General features: G+C 44.9%; 1 protein-coding gene across 1 annotated transcript in view; it reads right to left on the reverse strand.

The window, feature by feature from the left end:
- The window catches only part of SNRK (SNF related kinase), a 49,409-nt gene extending 47,359 nt beyond the window's left edge, over nucleotides 1-2,050 (reverse strand). The window contains exon 1 of the mRNA XM_031940467.1: nucleotides 1,922-2,050. The gene's annotated coding sequence lies outside the window, so the exon portion shown is untranslated. The remainder of the gene's footprint in view (nucleotides 1-1,921) is intronic.
- Nucleotides 2,051-25,911: the final 23,861 nt, after the last annotated feature.

Here is a 25,911-nt window from a genome sequence, read left to right on the forward strand (position 1 = left end):
GTAGAAAATAATATAATGGCAGAACGAGCTAACTTTCAATGCCAACAGTAAACTCTCCTTGGCGACTCTTGCAATAGAATTCAGAAGGGGTTTGTTTAGATTACTTACTTGGAAAGAACAGAGAAGTAAAGCAGAGCCCATCGAAGCGGAGCTTGTCCAAAAAATAAAAGGGATTTCAAAGTCAAAGGCCAAGAGTCTTTAGGCAAGAAATCCTGAAAGCTCCGGATGAAAAGGGCTAAAGCCCTGAGCTCAGAGACAGAAATCTGTCAGCAACTAGGTGTGACCTTGGAAATAGTTTTCTCTCTGGCTTTCACATCTGTGAAATGGGAATGATCCCGCAACACTGTCCCCAGTCTCTCTCTCCAGGCCATGGGAAAACTCACCCAGTTATGCTCAAAATCTTTGGGCAAAAGATTTATGATCTTAAAAAATGTATTCAACTCGTCGTCTCAAAGCTTAACCACCCAGTTCCACTTGAAATCATCGATTTAAAGGATTTTAGAATTGGTAAGACTTTAAAAGAATTAGTTTCACTAATAAAGTCTGGAATCTAAGGATTTTTAAACAACTTATTTCATTTCACAATATTTGCCAAATTTACTTTAAAAAAATCATTCTCCTCTCCTCCTGTAACGTCATTGGGGCACAACTGTTTTAACTGGTTAAATGTGAGCCCCGGGCAGCCCTGCTCCCCTGCTCCCACCCAGGGGTGAGGGGCCAGGGCCGGGCTCCGTCCCAGCCCTGCAGCCCCTTATCCACAAGGGAAGTCCGGCGGTGGGGCCCAGCCCCTCCCTGGCTTCCTCAGCCCCTGCTGGCCTTTCCCGGCTATTGGGGGGGAGCCCCTACGGCGCTGGCCTCTGGGGGAAGGGGCCCGCCGGCTGCCACTGCCCCCCTGGGGCCACCCGCACAAAACACCGCCCGGAGGGGGGGCGCAGGGATGCAGGGAGGAGGGATGCAGGGATGCAGGGATGGATACCGCAATTCCGCAGCACTCAAGTCTGAACCTTGGCAGGGGGGCCGGGGGAGCCGGCAAGGGCGCAGCAGCCCCGCCGGCCTCAGCCCCAGACTGGGGCCCGGGGCAAACGGGGCCGAGGCACAAGGACCCCGGGCAGGGGGCCCCGGGAGGGGCCGGGGGGCCAGGGGCCGCGGGGACCAGGTCACTTGGGCTAGGAGAGGGGCCTGGGAGGCAGCTCCGTGAGGAGGGTGCGGCCCCCCGGCAGGGGCAGCGGGAGGAGGCAGGAACCCCGGGGGGGTGGGGAGGGGGGCGGGGCTGGACAGGCGTCCGGGGCCGGGGGCCCCGGGGGGGACCTCCGGGGAGGCCAAGGTCCCGGGAGGGGAGGGCCGCCGGAGGGTGGGAGGAAAGGGCCGTCCTTGGGAAAAAGGGCCGGGGTGCGGGGGGGGGGCGGGTCACCGAGTTAGGGGACGGGTTTGGTCCTGGGGGGCAGGGCCGGGAGGAGGAAAAAAGCCGGGGTTCGGGGCATGTCCCCGGGGCGGGGGCGGTCACCGGGATGTTGGGGGGCCGGGGCAGGCTGGGGGAGGGGGGCAGGTCACCGGGAGAGGTGGGGGGCAGGGCAGTCCGGGAGGGGGTTGGGGAGGGTTCAGGGGACGGGCCGTCCTGGGGGCAGGGACCGGGGGGTCAGGGACAAGCCACCGGGGAGGGGGCCCAGAGGGCGTCCCGGGAGGGAGCGCGGGACGCTTCAGGCCGGGGGGAGGCAGGTCAGCCCCGGGCCGGGGGTTTCAGGCCCCCCCCCAGCCCGTCCCTCCCCCCAGCGGCCGCGCGCGGAGCCAGGATTCGGGGCTCGGGGCTCGGGGCCCGGCCCGCTCGCTCCCCCCGCCCCGGGCCGGGGCCAACCTCGGCGCGGCCTCCGGCCTGGGCTGGGCCGGCCGAGCCTCCGCCGCCTCCCGGCCCGGCCGCCCTTACCTGTGCCGGCGCCCAGAGCGGCTCCAACGGCCCCGCGCCCCGCGCCCGCCCCGAGCTGAGCACTGAGCAGGCAGCCGGACGGCCGCGGGAGGGGCCGCCCAGGGGAGGGGGCAGGGGAGGAGGGAGGAGGGAGGAGGGCGGGGGGGGGCGGGAGGGGGGGGGGGGGGGGCGGTTCGGGGCTGATGCGCAGGCCAGCGCGCGCGTCACTGTGACGCCAGCACCGGGGCGGGGCCGGGAGCCGGAGCGGAGGGGGGAGGGGGAGAGGAACGGGAGGGGGAGAGAGGCGGAGGGGGCGGGGCTTCCTGGGATGGGAGGGGCTTCCTGGCGAGGAGAGGGCGGGGCTGCTGGAGAGGAAGAGAGGGGGAGGGGAAGCGCGAGATGGAGAGGATGGGCGGGGAAGGGGAGAGGGAGGGGAAGGGAAAAGAAGGCAGAGAATAGGGGGAAAGGAGAAAGGAAGAGTGGGCAAGCTGTGGGGGGGAGGGGAGGCTGGAAAGGAGAGGGGCGGGGCCGGGGAGGGAGGAGGCCGCCCTGGGTGGGGGGCTGGCGGGGCGGGGCCGGTCCCGCTCACCTGCAGCCCCCCAGGAGCGGGGGACGGGACCCCGCCTCAGTAATGCGTGCGCCTCATTCTGGAGGAAAGTCAGCCCCCCCCAGCCCCTTCCTGTCCCCGGGTCTTCCCGGTGCACGGAACGTCCTAGTGCCCCAAAGCCCCCGTAGCGAAGTGCGGGCTCCGGGCCCCTGCGCGGCTCCTTCGGAAGCACCGACGTCGGGGGCGAGGGGAAGGAGCGCGGGCAGCGGCGGGGCCCGGCCCGGAACAGCTGCTCCCCGCTCGGAGCTGGCCCGGCCACCGGGTGCTGGGGCAGGCGCGTGACCAGGGCCTGGCAGCCCCCCTGCCCTCCCCAGGACTGGGCGTAGCTGGCGGGACACGCGGGAAAGATCCCGCCGGAGGAGCCCGCGGGGGGGGAGGTCACACCAGCTGGCATCGGGCTCCCCCCCCACGTCGGGCACCTCGTTCTCCGCCCAAGGCTTGGGTGCCCGGAGCAGCCTCGGGGCGGGCCCCTCCATCCCCCGGCCGTGGGGGCTGCTCGTCCCAGGCCTAGATTTGCCGGGGGGGGGGGGGGGCTTTCATTTGGTGTCTTAGGCAAGGCAGCGGGGGCCGGGCCGGGGGAGGGACCGCTTGCATTGCCAGCCAAGTCCGGCTTTCCAGCCTTCCGAGGAGCCCCGGCTTTTTAAAGCGTCTCTGAGGCCGGGCCCCCAGCATCACATGTGGGCCACCCTGAGGTCGGGGACGGGTGGGAGGGCGTCCGGCCCCTGTTGTCAGCGGCCACGCACGGAGACCTTCAGCCCCGCGCTCCGGGCCCCGGCACCGCCGGCAGCGCCTTCTCCCCCCGGGGGTCCCAGGCTTTCAGCCATCGGCGCAAACAGGTCAAAGCCTCCCCTGCGCGCCGGGCTGGAGGCCGGCTGCTTCTGCACAAGAAGGGCGGATTCTCCTGGGAACGGGAGATACCAGACATGCACAAAACTAAAAAGAGAGACAGAGAGAGAGAGACAGAGAGAAAGAGGAGAGACAGAGAGAGAGACAGAGAGAAAGAGGAGAGACAGAGACAGAGAGGCAGAGAGAGAGAGAAAGAGGAGAGACAGAGAGAGAGAGAAAGAGGAGAGACAGAGACAGAGAGAAAGAGGAGAGACAGAGACAGAGAGAAAGAGGAGAGACAGAGACAGAGAGAAAGAGGAGAGACAGAGACAGAGAGAAAGAGGAGAGACAGAGACAGAGAGAAAGAGGAGAGACAGAGAGAGAGAGACAGAGAGAAAGAGGAGAGACAGAGACAGAGAGAAGGAGGAGAGACAGAGGAGAGAGAAAGAGGAGAGACAGAGACAGAGAGAGACAGACAGAGAGAAAGAGGAGAGACAGAGACAGAGACAGAGGAGAGAGAAAGAGGAGAGACAGAGACAGAGAGAAGGAGGAGAGACAGAGGAGAGAGAAAGAGGAGAGACAGAGACAGACAGACAGAGAGAAAGAGGAGAGACAGAGACAGAGAGACAGAGGAGAGAGAAAGAGGAGAGACAGAGACAGAGAGAGACAGACAGAGAGAAAGAGGAGAGAAAGAGGAGAGACAGAGATAGAGAGACAGAGAGAAAGAGGAGAGAGAAAAAAAGAGGAGAGACAGAAAGAGGAGAGATAGAGACAGAGAGAAAGAGGAGAGACAGAGAGAAAGAGGAGAGACAGAGAGAAAGAGGAGAGACAGACAGAGAGAAAGAGGAGAGACAGAGACAGAAAGAGGAGAGACAGAGAGAGACAGAGAGAAAGAGGAGAGAGAAAGAAAGAGGAGAGACAGAGACAGAGAGAAAGAGGAGAGACAAAGACAGAGAAAGGAGAGACAGAGACAGAGAGAAAGAGGAGAGACAGAGACAGAGAGAGAGACAGAGAGAAAGAGGAGAGAGAAAGAAAGAGGAGAGACAGAGACAGAGAGAGACAGAGAGAAAGAGGAGAGACAGAGAGAGAGAGAGAGAAAAATAGAGACAGAGAAAGAGGAGAGACAGAGAAAGAGAAATAGAGACAGAGAGAAAGAGGAGAGACAGAGAGAAAGAGAAATAGAGAAAGAGGAGAGACAGAGACAGAGAGAAAGAGGAGAGACAGAGAGAGAGACAGAAATAGAGAAAAAAAAGAGAGAGAGAGACAGAAATAGAGGCAGAGACAGAGACAGAGGAGAGAGAGAGAGAAAGAGACAGAGAGAGAGAGAAAGAAAGAGAGACAGAAATAGAGGCAGAGAGAGAGAGACAGAAATAGAGGCAGAGACAGAGAGAAAGAGGAGAGAGAGAGAGAGACAGAAATAGAGACAGAGAGAGAGAGAGTAGCTGAGATAGGCCCCTGGGCGAGGAAGTGGTGAGGTCAGGAAGCCGCGAGGGACCACGGAGGCCAGGAAATGGTAGAGACCTCGGGCCTGGCCCAGAGAGACAGCGAAAGGAAGGGAGCCTCAGAATTCTGACCCTGAGAATGAGGCTCACACTCCCCGGGGGGCTTTGGGTCCGGGGGCCTCTGAGGTCCCGAGCCACTGAGGGACGCAGCAAACAGGCCCTGACGCGGTCAGTTAAGGTCAGAGAACACACACAAGTCTGCAGGCCTCTCAGGGGCCCGGCTTGGGCGGGGCAGGGATGAGGAGGACCTTAGAGGCTGACTGGGGGTCCAGGCCCAAGCAGCGCCCTTTGGATCCGGGGTCACAAGCCATGGATTTCTGCAGTAACCTGGGCCATGCCTTACAACACTGGAGGTTAGAGACCCTCGTTAGGCTCCTGCCTCGTCCCTCTGCACTGCAGTGCCGGACTCCTGCCACCCCTGACCCTGGACCCTATCCCGGTAGTGCTCCTGCTGTTGGCAAACCCGAAGGCCAGGGCTTCCGCTGAGAGTTCCCAGCTTTGCTGAGAGGCTGTCAGCTGTCGGCTGGACAGTTAAAAAAGACCACATGCCCCTCTGCCCCCTTCCTCCCCCAGTCACACTGCAGGGAACCAACTCTCAGGTTAACTGGGAGGGGCAGGAAACAATGGTCCTGATAATCTCCCCAGGGAATCCCTGCCCTGCTCTCCCCTACCTTCTGGGGGCCAGGCTGGCGTCCTTGGGGGAGAAAGACAACTTCAAAGCAAGGAAACCTGGGCCAAGGTGCTCAATTATCTAAAGAAAGACAAAAAAGCTCCGAAATGGAGCCGTTTCTACATTGAAATGAAAGGTCTTAATAAAGTAAAGTAAAGGACCAAGGGTACAAGGCTTTGGGATAGAGAACCAGCTTAAGCTAAAAAACCTGCTTCTACAGACCATCTTTCCTAATGAGAAGGGAAAGTGCTCATGGGATAACTCATTTACCCATCTCTAATATTTATTAATGTAAAAGGCCATCGGCTAGAATGGGCCCCATTTATCGGAAATGTGGTATCGTGATCAGCCTGTGCCTATGTAATATTTAAAACAGTTGGTAACAAAATTTATTGTTATTCAAGTTTGATTCAAGCCAACACATTCATTAATTAATGAAGATCTTCTCCCATCCAACTGGAGGTGAGGGAAAGGAGGAGAGGGGGAGAGCGTTCTCCAGGATCAAAATCAGTTCCTTTTATGGAACTTTGAGAAACTTTCCTTAGCGATACATCATTAAACAAAGTGACAAGACGAAACATGAAGACCTGTTTATTGAAAAGACATCAGGAGATCTTAAAATGCAATCAAAACCCAAATGCAAACAGGTCTGTGGGAGAATTATAATCAGCAGGACAATTGGATTTGGAATATGGAAAACCTGAGTTCAAATCCTACCCCAGGCCCTGATGGCATAAGATATGACTGATTTAGCACTGAATAAGCTGCACAAGTCAATTTTCTGTGTGTGTCAGTTTTCACAAAATGGAGATGATAATAGCACCCATTTTCCAGGATCGTCGGGAGGATCAAATTCAGTAAATATATGCTTCAAGGAAATGGTGTGCTCTGAAACAGATGGGAAATCGTCTTGAGTAGCACCTGGCAATATTCTCTTAAGGTGATTTCTCTTTTACTCATTTAATCAATTAGAATCCTGCTTATTATATATTGTAATTCAAGTTTGATTCAGGTCAACACAGTCATTAATTAATGAAGATCTCCTCCCATCCGACTGGAAGTGAGGGAAAGGAGGAGAGGGGGAGAGCATTCTCCAGGACCAAAATCAGTTCCTTTTATGGAACTTTAAGAAAGTTCACCTATAGAGATGTATGCTTTTTCAAAGTCCTGTCTCATCTCAATAGGATAAAAGCAAAGCTTCAAAGAAGACATGATAATTGGAGCTATAAAATGGATTTTTTGGAGAATACACCTTTAACCAGCTCTTTAATTAGTGCCTGGCACACAGTAGGTGCTCAATAAATGCTTATTGACTTGACCAAACCCAACTTCACATTTAGGGACTAATTAGTACTTACAACTCTTTAGCTTAAAAATTCTGTAGCCTTCCTGAGTAACCTGAATTTCCTTGATTTCAGTTCGATTACTAAGCTGCTACAATATGCCAGGTCCTTTTCTTTCCTCCCAAGTAGGAATCATAAATATAGAGCTCTGCCCCTGGTGCCCTTCCAAAATCTAGGACAGAAGCTTTTCATAGAGGGCACAGAACCGTGTTTGCTTACTATTTTGATCACTATAGTTCTCTATGGTCTTTTCCCCTGTTAATACCATTAGGTATTTTTGTTTATACATTTGAAAACATAATTTTGAGAAGGGGTCCATGGGCTTCAGAACTCTGGGCCAAAGGGTCCTGGACATAGGAAGGCTGAAGACCCAACATTGGGAGGGAACAAATGACAGACAGCTCTGACAGCTGTCAGTGGGGGAGAGCTGTCTGAGGAAGGAAAACTCAGCTCTTGAGAGACAATTGTTCCTTGCTCTTCCAGCAGAGAATGGGAATTTCTTTTCCCTTCCCCCGCTTTCTTCTCCACCCCCTTGCTGGCCATGGCCACTTGTAGACAGCCTTCCCCAGGAGCTCCCCACTGCAGCAGGCCAAGTGGCTGAGGATAGAAATATCTCCAAAAAGGATGAGTTCTAGGAGGGGAGGGCCAGACTGGACCATGGAGAACTGAGCTGTGTAGAGGAAAGGAAGGAGGCCGGCCCAGTGGCTTGTCCAGCAGGGACCCTGGACACCAGAAGAGCAAGAGGAGGAAACCACAGGGAGGAGAGAAAGACGGATAGAGCTTGGAAGAAGGGAAAGAGAAGGCAGATACAAAGAGGCATTTATACAGCACCTACTGTGTGCCAGGCACCAGGCTGAGCCCTGATTCTCACAATAACCCTATGAGGCAGGCGCTGCTGTAGACCGTTTTATAACTGAGGGAACCAAGATGAAAGATGCTTCAACTTTGCAAATCCTTTTATGATTTCACTGCATCATAGGATAATAGGGGTAGATCTGGGGTGGAGGTGGAGGTCCTCAGAGATCTAAGCTGGTCCAACCTCCTCATTTACAGGTGGAAAAACCAAGGAATAGGCAAGTCAAGTGACTTCAAGGCCATACAGGTATTAAGAAATAAAGGTAAGGGGGCAACTAGATGGTGCAATGGATGGAGCAGTAGCCCTAAAGTCAGGAGGCCCTGAGGTCAAATCTGATCTCAAACCTTAGAACTTCCTGGCTGTGTGACACTGGGCAAGTCACTTAACTCCAATCCTCGGGGGGGGGGGGGGGGGGGAGGGGAAGAATTAAAGATAGGATTGGAATCCAGGTCCTCTGACTCATGTATGTCATTCTCTCCAGCACCATTACTATGGTGCGAACCTCGACCTATCCAAGCCCATTTATCATGCATGATTCTTGGTCATATTCTCATATAAATCTGCCATGATGGATCACCCCACTGTGCTATGGCATTTCTCTGTGCTTCTGTGCAGCACTTGGGCGTCCATCTCTTCTCTATCTCTATGTGACCAGCCCTCCTCCCTTTCCCATCACAAATTTCCTCAGTGCGCTTGCTTGTAAGTCATCCCTGGGAAAATACTAGACGATACTTGTACATCCACATCTCCAGCTCTCTTTGCTCATCCTTAAGCAATTCTTCAGATAGCCTGGTATTCTAACATCGTTGGGGATAACTATTTATATTAAAAATCGGTCCTTTGTGCTGGGAGACATGTTGGAACCACGGAAAACACCCACTGGTTCTCTTCCTCCTATGCAATTCTGTCCGCCTGACGTGCCGTGTCCACTGGGCTACAGACCAATGGACCAGCCCCCTTACTGCATACTCTGATCTGGAGAGTAGTCCCTTTTTTTTGGCCATTTAGTTTTTACCGTAAAGATTGAAGACTTGGTTCAGATGCTATCTGGGACTGCCCTTTGACCTTAAGCAAATCAATTTCTCTTTTCTCATCTGTAAAAAGAGAGGATTGGATTGGGTCATCTAGATAATCCCTGGCTCTAGACCCAGGACTCTTTGATCCTATGAGCCTCAAGTAAGCCAAACACATTTGAATAACAATGAACATCCCGGTGGATATTCGTTTCTTGAGAGTTGATCCAATCTGTCCATTATTGACTGTAAACCAGATCATGAATGCAATTCAGACTTTGTGAAGGATATTTTCCATGACAGTGACAAATACCTTGGGGGAGTCTGTTTCCCAGCTTTATACTTCCTTTAATGGCCATTGAAAAGAAGACAATGTCTATCCTTTCATTTATCAAGGAATCTTATAGGAAATTTTATAAATATGAAAGAAATTCCTTGTTGGAAGCGAGCCTTCAAAGCAGAATTTTTCTTCCACTGATTCAGATGTTTTTAATAAAAATAAGGAGATATTAATAAATGCTTTTTGGATTTCATTTGGACCCAAGGTGTAGAGGTGACAAATGGATCAGAGTAGGTATGTGAATAGTGACTGAGGTTGGAATCAGGAAATTTTAATTAAAATTCTGGAAGTTGAGGGTCTTTTGAGCAGCACAGGACTTTATGAATACGGCAGATATCTGTAGTATCATCAGGGTGGGCGCTCCTTTCACTGATGAACAAACAGGTGCTGAAAATTCTGCCCCCTGTGGGCAACCTGGTGATGAACTTGTCTGACTTGGCTAGGCTGGCTCTCAGATATAACCCATCTTCAAAGTCTCTTTTGCTCTGAAGAATCTGCTAGAGCCTCCTGACATCCTTCCAAGAAGCCAAGGTTAGCTCTATACTATGATAGGAAATAAGACTTTTATCCACACAAAGAACTGATAAATAGAAATATGTATAGGAAAATTTCACACAAATATGTCTATCTGTATCTAATGGTAACCATCTTGGGGAAGGGGAGTAAGAAAAAAAAGGAAAAAGAAAAAATTAATTTACATGATAACTTTATTATATCTTTAAAAGAAATAGCAAGTTGTACATAATAGATTTGCAATTTCATGTGCAATTATCTTTTTTATTATGCTGTTATGGAAATGCTTGTTTTATTCCACAGATTAAAAATGAAATATTTAAAAAGACTTTTACAAAGGATTCAAATAAAAAATATAAATATGAAGGGGGCAGGGGAGAAGAACCATATAATTCTATACCATGCTCTTCTTAAAAAATGCCTACTGGGCATCTGTGGTCCTAGTTGCCAGAGCATGATTACTTCCTAAAGATTATCCTGGGCAAAGTATATAGGTCTAAGCAGCTTGCCACTTGAGTGACAGGATGCAACCTTTTAGTTTCTGGATGTAATTAAGAAGTTATCTAGTTCTATCAACTACTCTGAAGGAAATGAAATCTAGCATCTTTAGCTCCCAGAATCCAGGTGCTCATGTCACAATCTTTTTTTTTAACAAAATATAGTTAAAATGTATAATAGAAAATTAAAAGTATAATGGATAAATATATTCTAATAATATTAACATATAATAATATATAAAACATAAATAATAAACATAAAATTTTAATTTATCTAAAATATATAATAAGTAACTAAATCAAAAAATGCATAGTCTGGTAGGCATTAAGTATTATGGAAATTCAGATATTGGAGGAATGAGGCTCCATTCCTCCTTTCTACTGAACAAGTCTCTCTTCCATACTGCCAGATGAACAAATAATCTGGGTGCTGAACTGGCCTGTGTTTCACACAAAACCCAAGACCCGGTTTCTTCAGCCAATCCAAATACTCCCCCGATAGTATCCAGTGGTTTCAATGACCTCTCACATCTAGTAGTTCCATGGGTTGGGTCCGTTGCTCAATAGAGATGACTAGTTCTCTTTATCTCTAGATTATACCTCCACCTGACCCAGGTAGTTACTTTAAAATGGGACAGACCCTCCACCTTCCCACCCTTAAATAGTTTATAGTCTAAACGAGAGGTCCTGAGAACTAAGTGCAGGTAGGTTTTAATTAGTGCAAATAATGAATCTCCTCCTGAAGTGGTCACATGTATTCCGATTTGTGCTACTCCAAGTTATAATTATGTCAAATTTGGTGATTAGTTCCAGTCCAATGGAAATATATGGTGCGAATTCAAGAGATCCATTATTCATGCTAATTAAAGCCCAGTTGTAGAACATAGTCCCCATGCATTAAAGTCAAGGGAATAGCCCAGATTTGGTGCAATAGAGGTAAGTCTTTGAGTCTGACCTTGGAAGAGAATGAGACCTTAAATGGGGGAGAGAGAGAGAATTTCTTGAATATGATTGGGGTGAGCAATATTTTGATATAGCAAATTGGGGGTGGGGGTGGGGGGCACAGCCTGGGGAAAGTGTGAGTCTGTGGAAGAGCAAGATTTCTGTGCTGCTGAAAACTGACCTCTCCTGGGGAGGAAGGTGATCACAGCATGGGGGCGATCTAGATAGAGGCAGGTAAGAGGAACGCTAGTTTCGTGGGTAGAAAATATGGTCAGCAAGGAGGTGAGAGTGAAGGGGTGGGGGGGGGGTGGGAGATATAATAGTGTTGTCAGAGGCAGGGGAAACAGGAGGACATGTCCATAGGAAGATAGTGTCAACCCCCTCTCCCCCTCCCCCACCATGGTGACTGCTCTGGGGAGAACCAGAGATTCTGAGACAAGATTCAGGCCCACAGAAGGAGAATTGGTTTATGGAGCTTGTGGGAGAAAAGTTGGAAAAGGAGATGAGGGTCTCATTACAGGCCTTGAATGCCAAGTTAAGCCGACCGAACTTTCCAGAGGGCAGCAAGGAGACTACAGATTTTGGATGAGGAAGGAATGGAGAGCAGGTGGAGATGGTGTGCCCTGTAAAGAGTGGGTGACTGTGGGGGACCCTCCAGGACACACAGACTGGGAAAATGTCTGCAGGATTCATGGACCAGGGAAATGTCTGCAGGAAACGTGGACCAGGGAAATATCTGGTTTGCAAGTGGTCAGTGGCAAAGGGACCCTTCCCAAGGCTGTTATTTTTTAAGTGACAATTATCCGGTAATCTGGCCTCTGCCCCCAGCAGAAACATTTTCATATTAAGAATTCTCTTTGAACAACAATACTAGATGATGACCAGTTCTGATGGACCAGGCCATCCTCAGCAACAAGATCAACCAAATCATTTCCAATGGAGCAGTAATGAACTGAACCAGCTATGCCCAGAAAAAGAACTCTGGGAGATGACTAAAAACCATTACATTGAATTCCCAATCCCTATATTTATGCACACCTGCATTTTTGATTTCCTTCACAAGCTAATTGTACAATAATTCAGAGTCTGATTCTTTTTGTACAGCAAAATAATGTTTTGGTCATGTATACTTATTATGTATCTAAGTTATATTTTAATATATTTAACATCTACTGGTCATCCTGCCATCTAGGGGAGGGGGTGGGGGGGGTAAGAGGTGAAAAATTGGAACAAGAGGTTTGGCGATTGTTAATGCTGTAAAGTTACCCATGTATATATCCTGTAAATAAAAGGCTATTAAATTAAAAAAAAAAAAAAAAGAATTCTCTTTGAAACTCAAAATCTTTACAAAAATGAATGTTGCAAGCTACCTTTCCATGTAACTGGAAAAGTTAAATACTGTTGAAGAAAAAAAAAAAAGGGAATTTTCTAATGTGCTTTTACACTAAGACTCAGTCCCTCAGCTCCACTCCCAAAGTGGGCTGCCTCAGGTAGTGTCAGACCACCGAGCCATTGGGTGGTCCAAGAGCTCCACCTGGCCTGGGTAAGCACTTGTCCTGTGTCTGACTCAGTTTCCTCATCTGTAAAATGGGGATAATAATAACATCTACCACCTGTGGTGAGGGCTGTGGTGAGGATCACATGAGATAGTAGTAAAGGATTTAACATAGTGCCTGGAACATAGCTGTTATAGCAATTGTTAGCTGTTATAATTTTAAGTGCTTCCTTTTTAGTTAAATAGTCTTGTATTTGCTGATCTGTTCACAGTGGTAGCTCTTGTTTAAATGTGTAAGTTCCCTTTAAAATATATGCATCTATGTACATATTTATATGTGTACACTTGCATATCTGTGTGCATTTACATGTATTTATGTATATATACATATGCATTGTGTAGATCACTACATGGGCATATATGTATTTATGTGTGTATGAATGCATCGTGTATTTGATATATATGTGTGTGATGTGTGCATATATGTGTGCATGTATTTTGTGTGTATGTATATGCATGTGTATGTATATATGGGCATGTGTATATTTCTCTGTATTTATAGATGTATATGTGTGATACGTATGTGTGTGATATATGTATGTATATGTGTGAGATGCATGTGTGTGGCCTGTATATGTGAGTGGGGGATACACACCCCCCCCCCCCCAGAACAGACACAAATGTGTGTTAGGGGAGTGTTGCTGTGGCTGCAGCTCAGACTACTTAGGAACAGATAGCAGAGTTAAGAGGTGTTGATGTGTTAAAGGAGGCAAAAATGTGTTATCCTTTTTTACAAGTGGGAAAACTTTCCCTCACTCAGCTGGAAGGGAGTTTGGCAGGAGCTGGCCCAGGGCTGGTCAGTGGCCTTTAAAAAGCTCAGCTGGCTCCTGCCAAGCCCAGGAGAAGCTTTGTGGGGAGGCAGGAGGAGCAGCTGGGAGGAAGGGGAGTTTCTTGTCTCCCCTTATCGGCCACGGGACTTACAGCTTCTCCCCAAGGGAGAGACTCTGGAGACAGCGCTGAGTGAAGAGAGACCGGACACAGATGGGAGCCGCCGGAGGCAGAGAAGGGAGTCCCAAGGGCTCTCTGGGTGAAGAGAAGAGAGTTAATGGAGAGGTCAAGGGAGACTTTGTCCGGGAACCCGGGAACTGAGTTGTAGAGGGGAGCAGATGGGGCACTGCACAAAGCAACCTAACCATCATTAAGGAGATTAGGAGAGACTTCATAAGAAGAACTTAATACATGTTATTTCTTTTTTTAAAAAAGCTAAGTGATACTTGTGCTGTCCACCTCCTAGAGTTACAATCATACATATATATATACATATACATAATATATACATATCGTGATCATATGATAACACATGAAGTGTATTGATAAACCTTAAACCAATGGTGTCAGACTCAAAAAGAACCAGATTCTTGTGGGCTGCAATCTGCTTAGAAAATCACAAATGAACAATATTGCATTTTTGTTTATTGTGTTAAATATTTCTCAATAACACTTTAATCTGACTGGGACCATACTTGCTGGTCTCCTGTTTGCTACCTCTGCCTTAAAACAATCCGTACATAAGGTCAATGGTTATTATATCATTGGGGCAAGCACCTTAAGCAGATAAATGGTTTTAAAGAATCTTGTCTTTATAGTCCTAGAATTCAGTGCCTTGAATGGATTAGTTCTTTTGGATGAAATAGAATAGTCCAGCCTGCCTCCCTCAATCTCTTTTTCTTTGTATGTTTTAAAATCACTGAATATTTAACAGAAAACATTAGGTGAATACATAGTTATCCTATGGACCATTTCATAAATATTTGAAGTTGATAATAGTTCAATTGAAAACCATTTATTAAGCACCTACTTGTCTTAGACACTCTCTTAGGCACAAGACAAAAGCCACACAGTCCCTGCCTCCTTCTGACTCACCTTCTAAGTTTACATTCTAACTAAGGAGACTACATGCATGTAAGTGGATATATACAAAGTAAATACAAAAAGATATAAAGTAATCATGGAGGGGAAAACCACAGCCTCCAGGGACCCAAAGAAGCTCCTTGCAGGAGAAGCATTTCAAGTAAATTCTAAAAAAAAAGGAAAGTTCCAGAGGGAGGAAGTGAGGATAAAGAAAGCTTCAGTATCCAGTGACAATCATTACAAATGCATGGGGATGGGACATGGAAAATCATGTATAAGAACAGCAAGAAAACCAGTTTGATTAGACTACAAGGTACGTGAAGGAAAGGAATATAAATCTGGAAAGGGAGAGAAGTTCAAAGTTGGAAAGAGCTTTAAAGACCAGAGGAATTTATCTTTGATCCTGGAGGTTCCCAGAAGCTGCTGGAGATCAGAGACTAAGGGGCGAGGTGGTCAGACCCATGATGGGAGAGAACCGCTTTGTTGGCGAGGGATTGGACTGGGGAGAGACTAGAGTCAGACACCAATTAGGAAGCGAAATCCATTCCTGGATTACAATAGTGCTGGATCCAAATGACAAGAGTCTGAGTTGGGATGGGAGTTGTAGGAGTGGAGAAAAGAGCAGATGTGAACGACATCATAGAGGAGAAAAGAAAGGATCTGGCTGAAGATTGGCTAAGCAGGGTGAAGGAAGGGTGCTGAGTCTTTAAAGAGAACGACTTGAGGGATTGATGGTTCCCTCAGCAGAAGAAAGGAAGCTCAGAAGAGAGGGAGGTTTGGGTGGAAAGATGAGAAGTCTAGAGGGTGAGTTTGAGAAGCAACAGAAACATGCAAAGGGCTGTTGGCAGTGCAGGGTTAGAGCTCAGAAAACAGACCAGAGCAGGTCTGGGAGAAGATGGGACGGAGGTTTGGGATGGACTCAGATTCTCCCGGCTTTCCATTCTCTCTGCTCTCATGATCAAATGAGAATAAGTGCTTTGAAGTGCTTAGCACAGTGTCTGGCATGTGGTAGGCCCTTTATGAATGTTAATTCCCTTCTCTCTAAAGGAGCTACCTTTTCAACTTTCATTTACATATTCTCAAAATAAATGATGAACTTCAGATTACCTTATCACTATAGCTATTATTGTTATTGAATCATAACATTATTTTAAATTTATCATTAAATTTACTTGATATTAAATAACAATAATTAATGACAATAACTATAATGATGAGGTCATGTTTATGGAGATGCTTAGTCCACCATTTCTTGTGAGATATATTTTGGCCTGAATTGCACAGATAGTTATCTTAATTCTTCATTTCACTCTGCATGTATAAACACAGTTTGGGGATAATTCCAGCATTTCTTAAAAAGAGCAATCCTAAATATAGCATAAAATACATAACACCTTCTTTCTAAAATTTGAATGCATATAATTACTGAAAGATAACAGTCTCAGTCTTTAGCACCCAATGTTTCACACCATGACACCTGACTTTTCCTATCCACCTAATAAGAAGTCACATTTCTACAGCTCTCTTAGGTTTATAAAATGCTCCTCCAAGGAGATAGTGAAAATATTATTATCTTCATTACACAATGGAGTAAACTGAGAGTCAGAGACCTTAAGGGGCCTGCCCATGTCCTTAGGAATAGGAAGGGTCAGAGGCAAGCTTCCTGAATCCAAATTGTGTGTATGTGTTTTAAAATTCAATTTTGTTTAGTTCAGTTTTGAATTTTCCCCTTTATCTCCTCCCTTTCCCAACTCCCCATTACAAATATATATAGTCATGAAAAAAATTTTCCACATTGGCCATGTCCATAAAAAGAAAGAAAGAGAAAAATATATGCTCTGGTCTGCTTTCTGAGTCCATCAGCTCTCCACCTGGAGGTGGATAGTCTGTTTTGAGTCCTTTAGAATTGGGATGGATCATTGTGTTGAACTAAGTCTTCCATAACTAATTATCTTTGCAATATTTCTTTTATTATATAAATTGTTCTCCTGATTCTGCTTACTTCACTTCACAGCAGTTCACATATGTTTTCTCAGGTTTTTCTGAAACCATCCCTCTCATCATTTCTTATAGCACAATATTATTCTAACACAATCGTATCCTAAAATTTGTTCAGCTCTTTCCCAAATGAGAAACATCTTAATTTCTAATTCTTTGCTATTCACAAAAAGAGTCACTATAAATATTTTTGTACATATGGATTCTTTCCCATTTTCTTTTATCTCTTTGGGGGTATAAACCTGGTGGTATATTATCGAGTCAAAAGATATGTAATCATTTTTTGGATAGAGTTCCATATAGCTTTCCAGTATGATTGGAGTAGTTTACAATCCCACCAACAATTCATCAGTGTACCTGCTTTTTGGATGACTCTACCAGCATTTGTCTTTTTTTTTTTTTTTTTTTTGGATCATCTTAGTCAATCTGATGAATGTGAGGCAGTATTTTCAATTGCATTTCTTTATTTGTTACTTAAAATATTTATTTTCATTTGACCATTGGTAACTTGGATTTCTTCCGAAAGCTGCCTCATCATATCCTTTGACCATTTATTAATTGGGTAATGGCTCTCACTTTTAAAATTTTGACTCGACTGGAAACTGAATGGATGTCCATCAGTTGGAGAATGGCTGAATAAATTGTGGTATATGAAAATTATGGAATATTACTGTTCTGTAAGAAATGACCAACAGGATGATTTCAGAAAGGCCTGGAGAGACTTACACGAACTGATGCTGAGTGAAATGAGCAGGACCAGGAGATCATTATATACTTCAACAACAATACTATATGATGACCAGTTCTGATGGATCAGGCCATCCTCAGCAACGAGATCAACCAAATCATTTCTAATGGAGCAGTAATGAACTGAACTAGCTATGCCCAGAAAAATAACTCTGGGAGATGACTAAAAACCATTACATTAAATTCTCAATCCCTATATTTATGCACACATGCATTTTTGATTTCCTTCACAAGCTAATTGTACAATAATTCAGAGTCTGATTCTTTTTGTACAGCAAAATAATGTTTTGGTCATGTATACTTATTGTGTATCTAAGTTATATTTTAATATATTTAACATCTACTGGTCATCCTGCCATTTTAGGGGAGGGGGTGGGGGGGGTAAGAGGTGAAAAATTGGAACAAGAGGTTTGGCAATTGTTAATGCTGTAAAGTTACCCATGTATATATCCTGTAAATAAAAGGCTATTACATAAAAAATAAATAAATAAATAAATAAATAAAATAAAATTTTGACTCGGTTCCCTACATATTTCTGAAATGAGATCTTTTTCAGAGAAACTTGCTAATTTCTTCTAATTTGTGCAAAAGCTTAAATTTCATCACATCAAAATTATCCCATTTTGCTTCCTGTAAATCTCCTTGTTTGGTTATGAATTCTTCCCTTATCCATAGATCTGACATATAATTTCTTCCATGTTGCACTAATTTGCTCAGGGTATCATCTTTTCTGTCTAGATCAGGAGCCCATTTTTAGCGTATCGGTATGTGGTGTGAGGTGTTGGTCTATAACCAGTTTCTGCCACCAATTCCAAATTGCATGTTCCTTCCATTCTCTCAGTTGAGCAAAATTGAATAGGATCACATTTAACATTATATGCAACATTCTGTATTTCCTTCTTCTCTGAGAAGGGGGAAGTGTGTTTCATCCCTTAGTCTTCAGGACCATGATTGATTGGGTTAAAAAACTGCGTTAGTTTCTTAGGAAAAAGATGAGTTTGATCTTTTCTTTTGTGCTCATAAAGATGGCATTGTTCGAAAAAGAATTAGAGTAAAATATTGCCACTTCTGGATATTATGGCACTACATCGCAGTATCCCAGGTCTATATAGTAGAGGGGAAGTTCTACTAGGAAAGGCAGTGCTGGGAAAGCAAGCTGGTGTCCAGAGAGCTGCCAAGTTTCTCTTCTGGGACAGTGAAGTAGACAGCACAGAATCCCTTACCCAACCCTGGCCTAAGAAATCACTTTCACCTATTGGTCACCTAAATATTGTGAAATCAGTGAATGAACAAGTGAGGCTCCTCCAAGTGGGAACAGCTCTGGACAATAACTTCAAGTGGGTCCCTGATGACTCTAGAATTGGATATTACTTCATATGTATTTCATCCCTTTTAATCTCTATTTTTATGAACATTTTATAATGCATATAATTATTAGTGCTGTAACACGTGTGAATAATTTCTAAATAAGTAAATATATTTTAGAGGTTCATGTTTAATTTTTTTTTTCTGATGACATACAATAAAAAATTGGGGGAACAATATGCTTGATGACTTTCATTATATGGTCAAAAATAATTCACTTTTGCTGAAATAAAAGTCCTCTCTAAACATTGAATTTTTCCATGGTGGTCATGTAGCAAAACAGGAATAATGAATAAATAACTTGTTTTACAATAATTATCATAATTATAATGCTATATTTAGCTATATATAACAAATAGCTAAATATAGCTATATGTTATATATATATATAATATGGCATTTGTGAGTGTTTTTAGATTTACCAAGCACCTTACATATCTCCTTTTATCCTCACAATAATCCTGGGAGGTAGGTGTTATTATCTCTATTTGACAAATGAGGAAATTGAGGCAAATAGAAATTAAATGAGTTGTCCAGAAATACAGATATATTTGTGTGCGAATATTAAAAATCTCAACAAAGGTCTCTAGAATATTAGTTACATTCTTTATAAAGATTATGGAAACTCAGGGCCAGAAATGTGAGAAAGTCGTGATTTGGAAAGACAGAGGGATCACCCACATCAGAGAGATTCCAAGTCCACCATTCTATTTTATCCACTGTTCTCAATCCCTTAACTTATCAGGAACCAGACAGAAACCAGCAAAAAGATAAAGACCATTCAATGAGCACGAATTGCATGTGGAAATTTTCCATGCAGACTTTCCTATAGTTTTCAGTTGTATAAGTGGAATATAGAAACATCAACACACCCTGGCTCCCAATCATCAAAGACAGCAGGCCTGATCCACTGCAAAAACTGAAACTTGCCCATAGGAAAACAGCAACGTATATGCCATATCCTGAGATTGGAGGCATTAGTGCACAAAATTCTGGACTTGGAGTCAGGGAGACCCGGATTCAAATCCAGCCTCAGACACAGATTAGCCACATGACGCTGGGTGCCTTCTAACTTTTCTGTGCCTCGGTTTCCTCCTCTGTAAAAATGTAAAAAAAAATCTGTTAAAAAATAATATCTGTAACCCCTCTCTCCTTATTGTGAGGCTGAAATGAGATAATAGACACAGGGAGGCTTTGAATGGCATATAATTGCTGGTGAATTGTTTATTTCCAGATGATGACTCCATCCTCTTCCCCCAAAAAAGCTTCAGTTAAGCATCTTTTGTTAAAAGGAGAATCATAATTTCATCTCCATACTCACAAAGAGATGTTTGGGTTAAGGATCACCTGTTTTACTACACAGAGTCTAAAACCCCCATGTTTGTTTCTTCCTTCCTTCTTTCCTTCCTTCCTTCCTTCCTTGTTTCTTCCTTCCTTCCTTCCTTCCTTCCTTCCTTCCTTCCTTCCTTCCTTCCTCCCTCCCTCCCTCCCTCCCTCTCTCTCTCTCTCTCTCTCTCTCTCTTTCTCTCTTTCTCTCTTTCTCTCTTTCTCTCTTTCTCTCTCTCTTTCTTTCTTTCTTTCTTTCTTTCTTTCTCTCTCTCTTTCTTTCTTTCTCTCTCTCTTTCTTTCTTTCTTTCTTTCTCTCTCTCTCTTTCTTTCTCTCTTTCTCTCTTTCTTTCTTTCTCTCTTTCTCTCTTTCTTACTTTCTTTCTTTCTCTCTTTCTCTCTTTCTCTCTTTCTTTCTTTCTCTCTTTCTTTCTTTCTTTCTCTCTCTCTTTCTTTCTTTCTTTCTCTCTTTCTTTCTTTCTTTCTTTCTTTCTTTCTCTCTTTCTCTCTTTCTCTCTTTCTCTCTTTCTTTCTTTCTTTCTCTCTTTCTTTCTTTCTCTCTTTCTTTCTTTCTCTCTCTCTCTCTCTTTCTTTCTTTCTCTCTTTCTTTCTTTCTTTCTTTCTTTCTTTCTCTCTCTCTCTCTTTCTTTCTCTCTCTCTTTCTTTCTTTCTCTCTTTCTCTCTTTCTTTCTTTCTTTCTTTCTTTCTTCTTGCCCAGGGTCACACAGCTGGGAAGTGTTAAATGTCTGAGATCAGATTTGAACTCAGATCCTCCTGACTTCAGGCTCCATCCACTGCACCACCTAACTGCCCCTGGATTTGTACTGTTTTAAAAAAGAAAAAAAAATCATATTCAATTCAATAAGTATTTATTAAGGTTCTACTATGTGTCCAGAACAGAGAAAAATGAACCAGTCCCTGTCTTCAAGGAGCTTATATTCTACTGGAGGAGAATATATATACAAATATATTCTACATATATATATGTATAAAGATACAAATATATGCTTTATATTTATTTGTCTATACATGCATCCCTTATATATAACACACACATATATGATGGATATATGTGTCTGTACACACATATATATGCAAAATTTTAAAATGTATACACACATACAAATACACACAGCAGGCATCCCCCGTTTGGAGGGCCTGAGCTAGAAGCACTTTCTGAATTGTGAAAGGCCATTTGAAGGAGATGATGTTGAGCCAATCCTTGACAAGGGTTAGGAATTCTAAGAGCAAAAGCAGGGGGGCCCGGAGGGGGGGAGGCAGCCTGTGCTGGAATGCTATGTCCAGGGAACGTGAAGTAGGCCAGATTAGCTCCAATGTGGAGTGTCTGAAGGGAGTCACGTCTGCTCTGGGAGGGGAGGTTGGGATCAGATTAGGAAGGGTTTTAAATGCCAAATAAAAGTTTGTATTTAATCCCAGAGACAATAGAGAGCCCACAGAACAAACAGCAAGGGTGCAGCTTGCTTCCTGAGTGCCTTGAATTCGTTATGATTATAAAGATTTGGCCACGAGAAGATGTAGCAGAAAACTCTGGGCGTCCAGTCGGGAGCCATGCATTCGAATCCGGACTCTGGCCCCTAATTTGATTGGACAAATCATTTAAACATCTCTGAGCTACATTCTACTCACCTACAAAATCTGCAATAACTCTCTGCTACCTTCCTCCCAGGGTTGTTGAGAAGAGAGCATTCTAATAATCCAAGTCATTCTTCTTCCTTCTTCTTCTTCTTCTTCCTCCTTCTTCTTCTTGTTCTTCTTATTATTATTATTATTACACTCCATGGTCTTTCCTTCTAGACACCATTGAAAGCCTAGATGAGTGCTTTCTTTGAGGGGGAATCACTCTTGTGACTAATTCCCAATGAACAAAGAGAACATCCTGGGTATCAGCAGCCCTTGTAGAATGATTCCCTGCCAGCACGAGGAGCTGAGCCCAACCCTAGGTTCCCTGACCAGTCCCAACTACAGCCCAACTGGAATTCCATTTAACCAACGTCATTAAGCACCCACCACCTGACGCACTGACTTAGGAATACAAGGCTTAAAAACAACCACCCAGTCAACATTACTGGGTGAGCTATCCTAGAGAAGCAGTGAAGGGGGAAGCAGAATGGTTAGATACCACTAGCAGAATAGCAGGGGAAAATAGAATGACTCTAGAAAGGCAGAAAGGAGGGAATGTGTTACAATGACAGGCAGTTCCCCTCCTAGTACAGCTCTGAATCAGAGAATTAAGGGATTCATTAATCATCCTGTGTAAAGAGATGAGTCTAGGGGTTAATAGATTTTGATGAAGCGGAATGTAAAAATGATATCCAAATTTGAGGGGTCAGCAAAGGATGTGGAACCAAATTATTAAAAAGGAAAAAGGGGGAAAGGATGAGAAAGGGCTGGTTTCCACAGTTATGAAAGTCAAATTGGAGAAATGAAACTTAAATTAGAAAACAGAAATCCACAAGGACACCAAAGAATAATCTAGAGTGGAGGTTATCTCCCAAAGAATGGAAGCTCCTTGGGGGCCGGGACTGACTTTTGTAATCCGGGGTGTTGGCCAGAGATATGAGAAGACTCTTTTGTTCTTCTTTGCCCAGCCAGAAGGGAAGCTCCTTAAGGGCAGGGACTAGCTGCATAATGAAGGGTGGGGATTCGTGTTGGGCAACTTTTGTACCATCCAGTTGATGAGGAATCAGGCAGGGACTTGTGCTTCAGGAGAGGAAATAAAACACTGCCTTTGGAGTTTCCAAGGGGTGTCTACTCTCCTGGGCACCCATTCTTGGAAGAATATAAAATAAATCTTTCCTGCCTTCAAAAACAAAAGCAATAACAACAACAATAAGCACCCAGGCTCTCCCCTGGAGGAGTGTATGACCCCAAGCTCTGTCCCCTGTGGGTATGAGTGATCCTGCTCTGCTGAACTGGGTACTCTTCATGAAGCTGGCCCCTTCCTGTGGGGAGGGGGGTCTTGTACATGTAACTCCCTCACACCTCATCTCACACAACTGAGGCTGTCCTAGCAAACCTCCAGTGTTTCTACCTAACGAGCTTCCAGCTCTAGGCCTATGAACTTGGGAAATGGACCTCTCTGGCCCACAGACTCTTCCTCTATTTATGTGAAGGTTAATGAGAAAGCAATGGCTACAAGTCCACAACAATAAAAAGTAAGGCACTACCAGGCAGAGAATTCGGGTGAGTGTAATGGTGAATCTGGATTCCATAAGACTGATGGAGAAATGTATTTTCTTCCTTTGGACAAAGAGGTGATTGTCTATGGATGAAGAGTATCGTATAATATATATATATATATATATATATATATATATATATATATATACACAAAGAGTTGATGTATTGGTTAATTTTGCTTGATTTTTTCTTTTCTTACCTTCTCTTCCCTCCTTCCTTCCTTTTCTCCTTCCTTCCTTCCTTTTTTTCTTTTTCCTTTCCTCTCTTCCTCTCTCTTTCCCTCCCTCCCTCCTTCCCTTTCTCTCTCTCTCTCTCTCCCTCTATTTCTATGTCTCTCTTTTCTTTCTGGGTTGGGATTGAGAAGAGGGTTATTATCAGGAAAAGACAATGAAAAAAAGGCATAGGATCCTACAGGGGGCCTAGAGCTAAAAGTGACCTCAGAGCCCAACCTTCTCAGCCTACAGCTGAGGAAACTGAGCTCCAGGGAAGTTGAGTGACATCCAAGGTCACACACACACACACACACACACACACACACAGTGACAGTGGGAGGATTTGAATCTGAACTAGTTGTGGAAGGGCCTGATCACTCAACCCCCTTTGAAATATGGTTTAATATTATCCTTTATATTTGAGATGATCCCACTGACGGTGATTCTTCCCTGCATGAACACCTCCCAAGGGAAGCCCTTTCCAAGTCAGGAGCATGTCAAGATTTCCTTTGGTTTGAGCCCTAGCTGCCCAGGAAGCCAGGCCTGCAGCTGCCTGGGACTCTGCCTCCCAGGCTCCACGTTGGGGCCCTTGCTCTGCAGAACCCCTAATTGCTAAATGCTGCCTGCCAGGCTGGTTTGTTCACTGAGCTACTTCCCAGCAGTCCTCAGCTCCAGGGCATCATTATCAACTGTGTTTCATGAAGTATATAAGGCTGGATTCTTCTGAAGGGAGGTAAGGTTATTAAGGAGAAAGAAAGAAAAGGAGGAAGGAAGGAAAGAAGGAAGGAAGGAAGGAAGCAAGGAAGGAAGGAAGGAAGGAAGGAAAGAAGGAAGGAGAAAAGGAAGGAAGGAGTGAAGAGAAGGAAAGAAAAGAAAAAACCAAGCAAAATTAACAAATACATCAACTCTTTGTACATATATATACGATACTCTTCATCCATAGACAACCACCTCTTTGTCCAAAGGAAGAAAATACATTTCTCCATCAGTCTTCCCTCCTTCCTTCCCTCCCTTCCTTTCCTCCCTTCCTTCCTTTCTTTCCTTCCCTTCCTTCCTTCCCTTCCTTCCTTCCCTCCCTCCTTTCCTTCCTTCCTTCCTTCCTTCCTTCCTTCCTTCCTTCCTTCCTTCCTTCCTTCCTTCCTTCCTTCCTTCTTTCCTTCCTTTCTCCTTTTCTTTCTGTCTTTCTCCTTAATAACCTTATCTCCTTCAGAAGAATCCAGCCTAGCAACAAAGTACCTTTGTACAAAACAAAACACACTGATCATGTCAGAAACCATGTGCCTCATTTGACACCTAAGGGTTTCTCCCCTGCAACCCCCATCTCTGCCAGGAGGGAACACATTTTGCTATCAGTCCTCTAAACTTATGATGGACTATCACCAGATCAGAGCTACGAAGTCTTTCATTGTTATTTTCTTTTACCTCATTGTAACTCCAGCGTAAATAATTCCCTGCTTCTGTTTGCTTTGCTCTTTATGAGTTCACAGAATTTCCCTAAGTTTCTCTGAATTCTTTATATTCTTGGCAAACCGTTCACATCTAAAACCTGACTTCCCTCAGCATGCATGCATGTCACAGGAGCAATAGCACCCCCTCCCTATAAATATCATGGCCAGTGGAATTGGTCCTGGGATCCTTTCTCACCTCCGTCCTATTTCGGGGGGGTCAGCCCTAGTTCCCATGGAAAGTATTTTTGGTGTCTGTTCTGTACTGACCCCACTGCAGGGCAGTTATTTTAGTGACCCCAGTCCTTTCAGCTAAGCTGAATGGCCTGTGGATTATAACTGCAGAAGACACTCAACAGCACCAACCAAACAGGCCCGAGATTTGGAGTCTCACTCTGCTCAGGAGGTCCATGCCTCCATCTGTAGTTTTCCCAAGGCAGCCTTGATGGAGAGGTGAGCCTCTTAGCTGCTGTCTAATGGAAAAGGGCATCCCCCGGCAGCTTGTTGGGGTGTTTAGTCTCCAGACCTGAGAGAAAACCAGCCTGTCAGCTTTGAGGATGAAAGCTTTCTCAGCCTAGGAAAATTACTTAGCCTCCTAAGCAACAGACTCCCCAGAGGACTCACTTCGAGCAGAAGGTGGCTCCTGTGGGGGATGTAAGGAGGGTTGCTATTGTTACTAATTCTCTTGGTGGTTTGTGCATTTTCTTGACAAATCTTCATCATGTTTGCATCCAAAATCTTCTCTGTCACATCCTCCCCCATTTTGAAAGTGTTTTCTTGAGGATTTAAAGTTTTTGGTGCTCCATTACTTCCCAATATCTTTATCTATCTATCTATCTGAAGATATATAGATATAGATATATATTTCTACATACATACACCCAGAATCCTCCCTTTTAATAAAACAATTCACCAAAGCCCACCAACACATCCACCATGTCTCATTATACACCTCTCTTATTAGAAGCCAAGAGAAGGAAGGGGTGTTGATATCAAATGTAGAAACTTAACTTTAAATGATTGAATAAATTCAATTGTTATCATCATCATTCATCCTCTGGGCCCTAGAATGGTCCTTTCACTAAATCAATGTTTGGCTGTTATTCAGGCTCATTTTTATTTCTATCCTTATAGCTGCAGCTGTGGGAGATAAATGACTTCCTCTCTCACCTGTAAAACAGGAGCTTATTTACCTGAGTGTTT

Source organism: Sarcophilus harrisii, chromosome 5, assembly GCF_902635505.1.
Source record: "Sarcophilus harrisii chromosome 5, mSarHar1.11, whole genome shotgun sequence".
NCBI classification, from domain to species: Eukaryota; Metazoa; Chordata; class Mammalia; order Dasyuromorphia; family Dasyuridae; genus Sarcophilus; species Sarcophilus harrisii.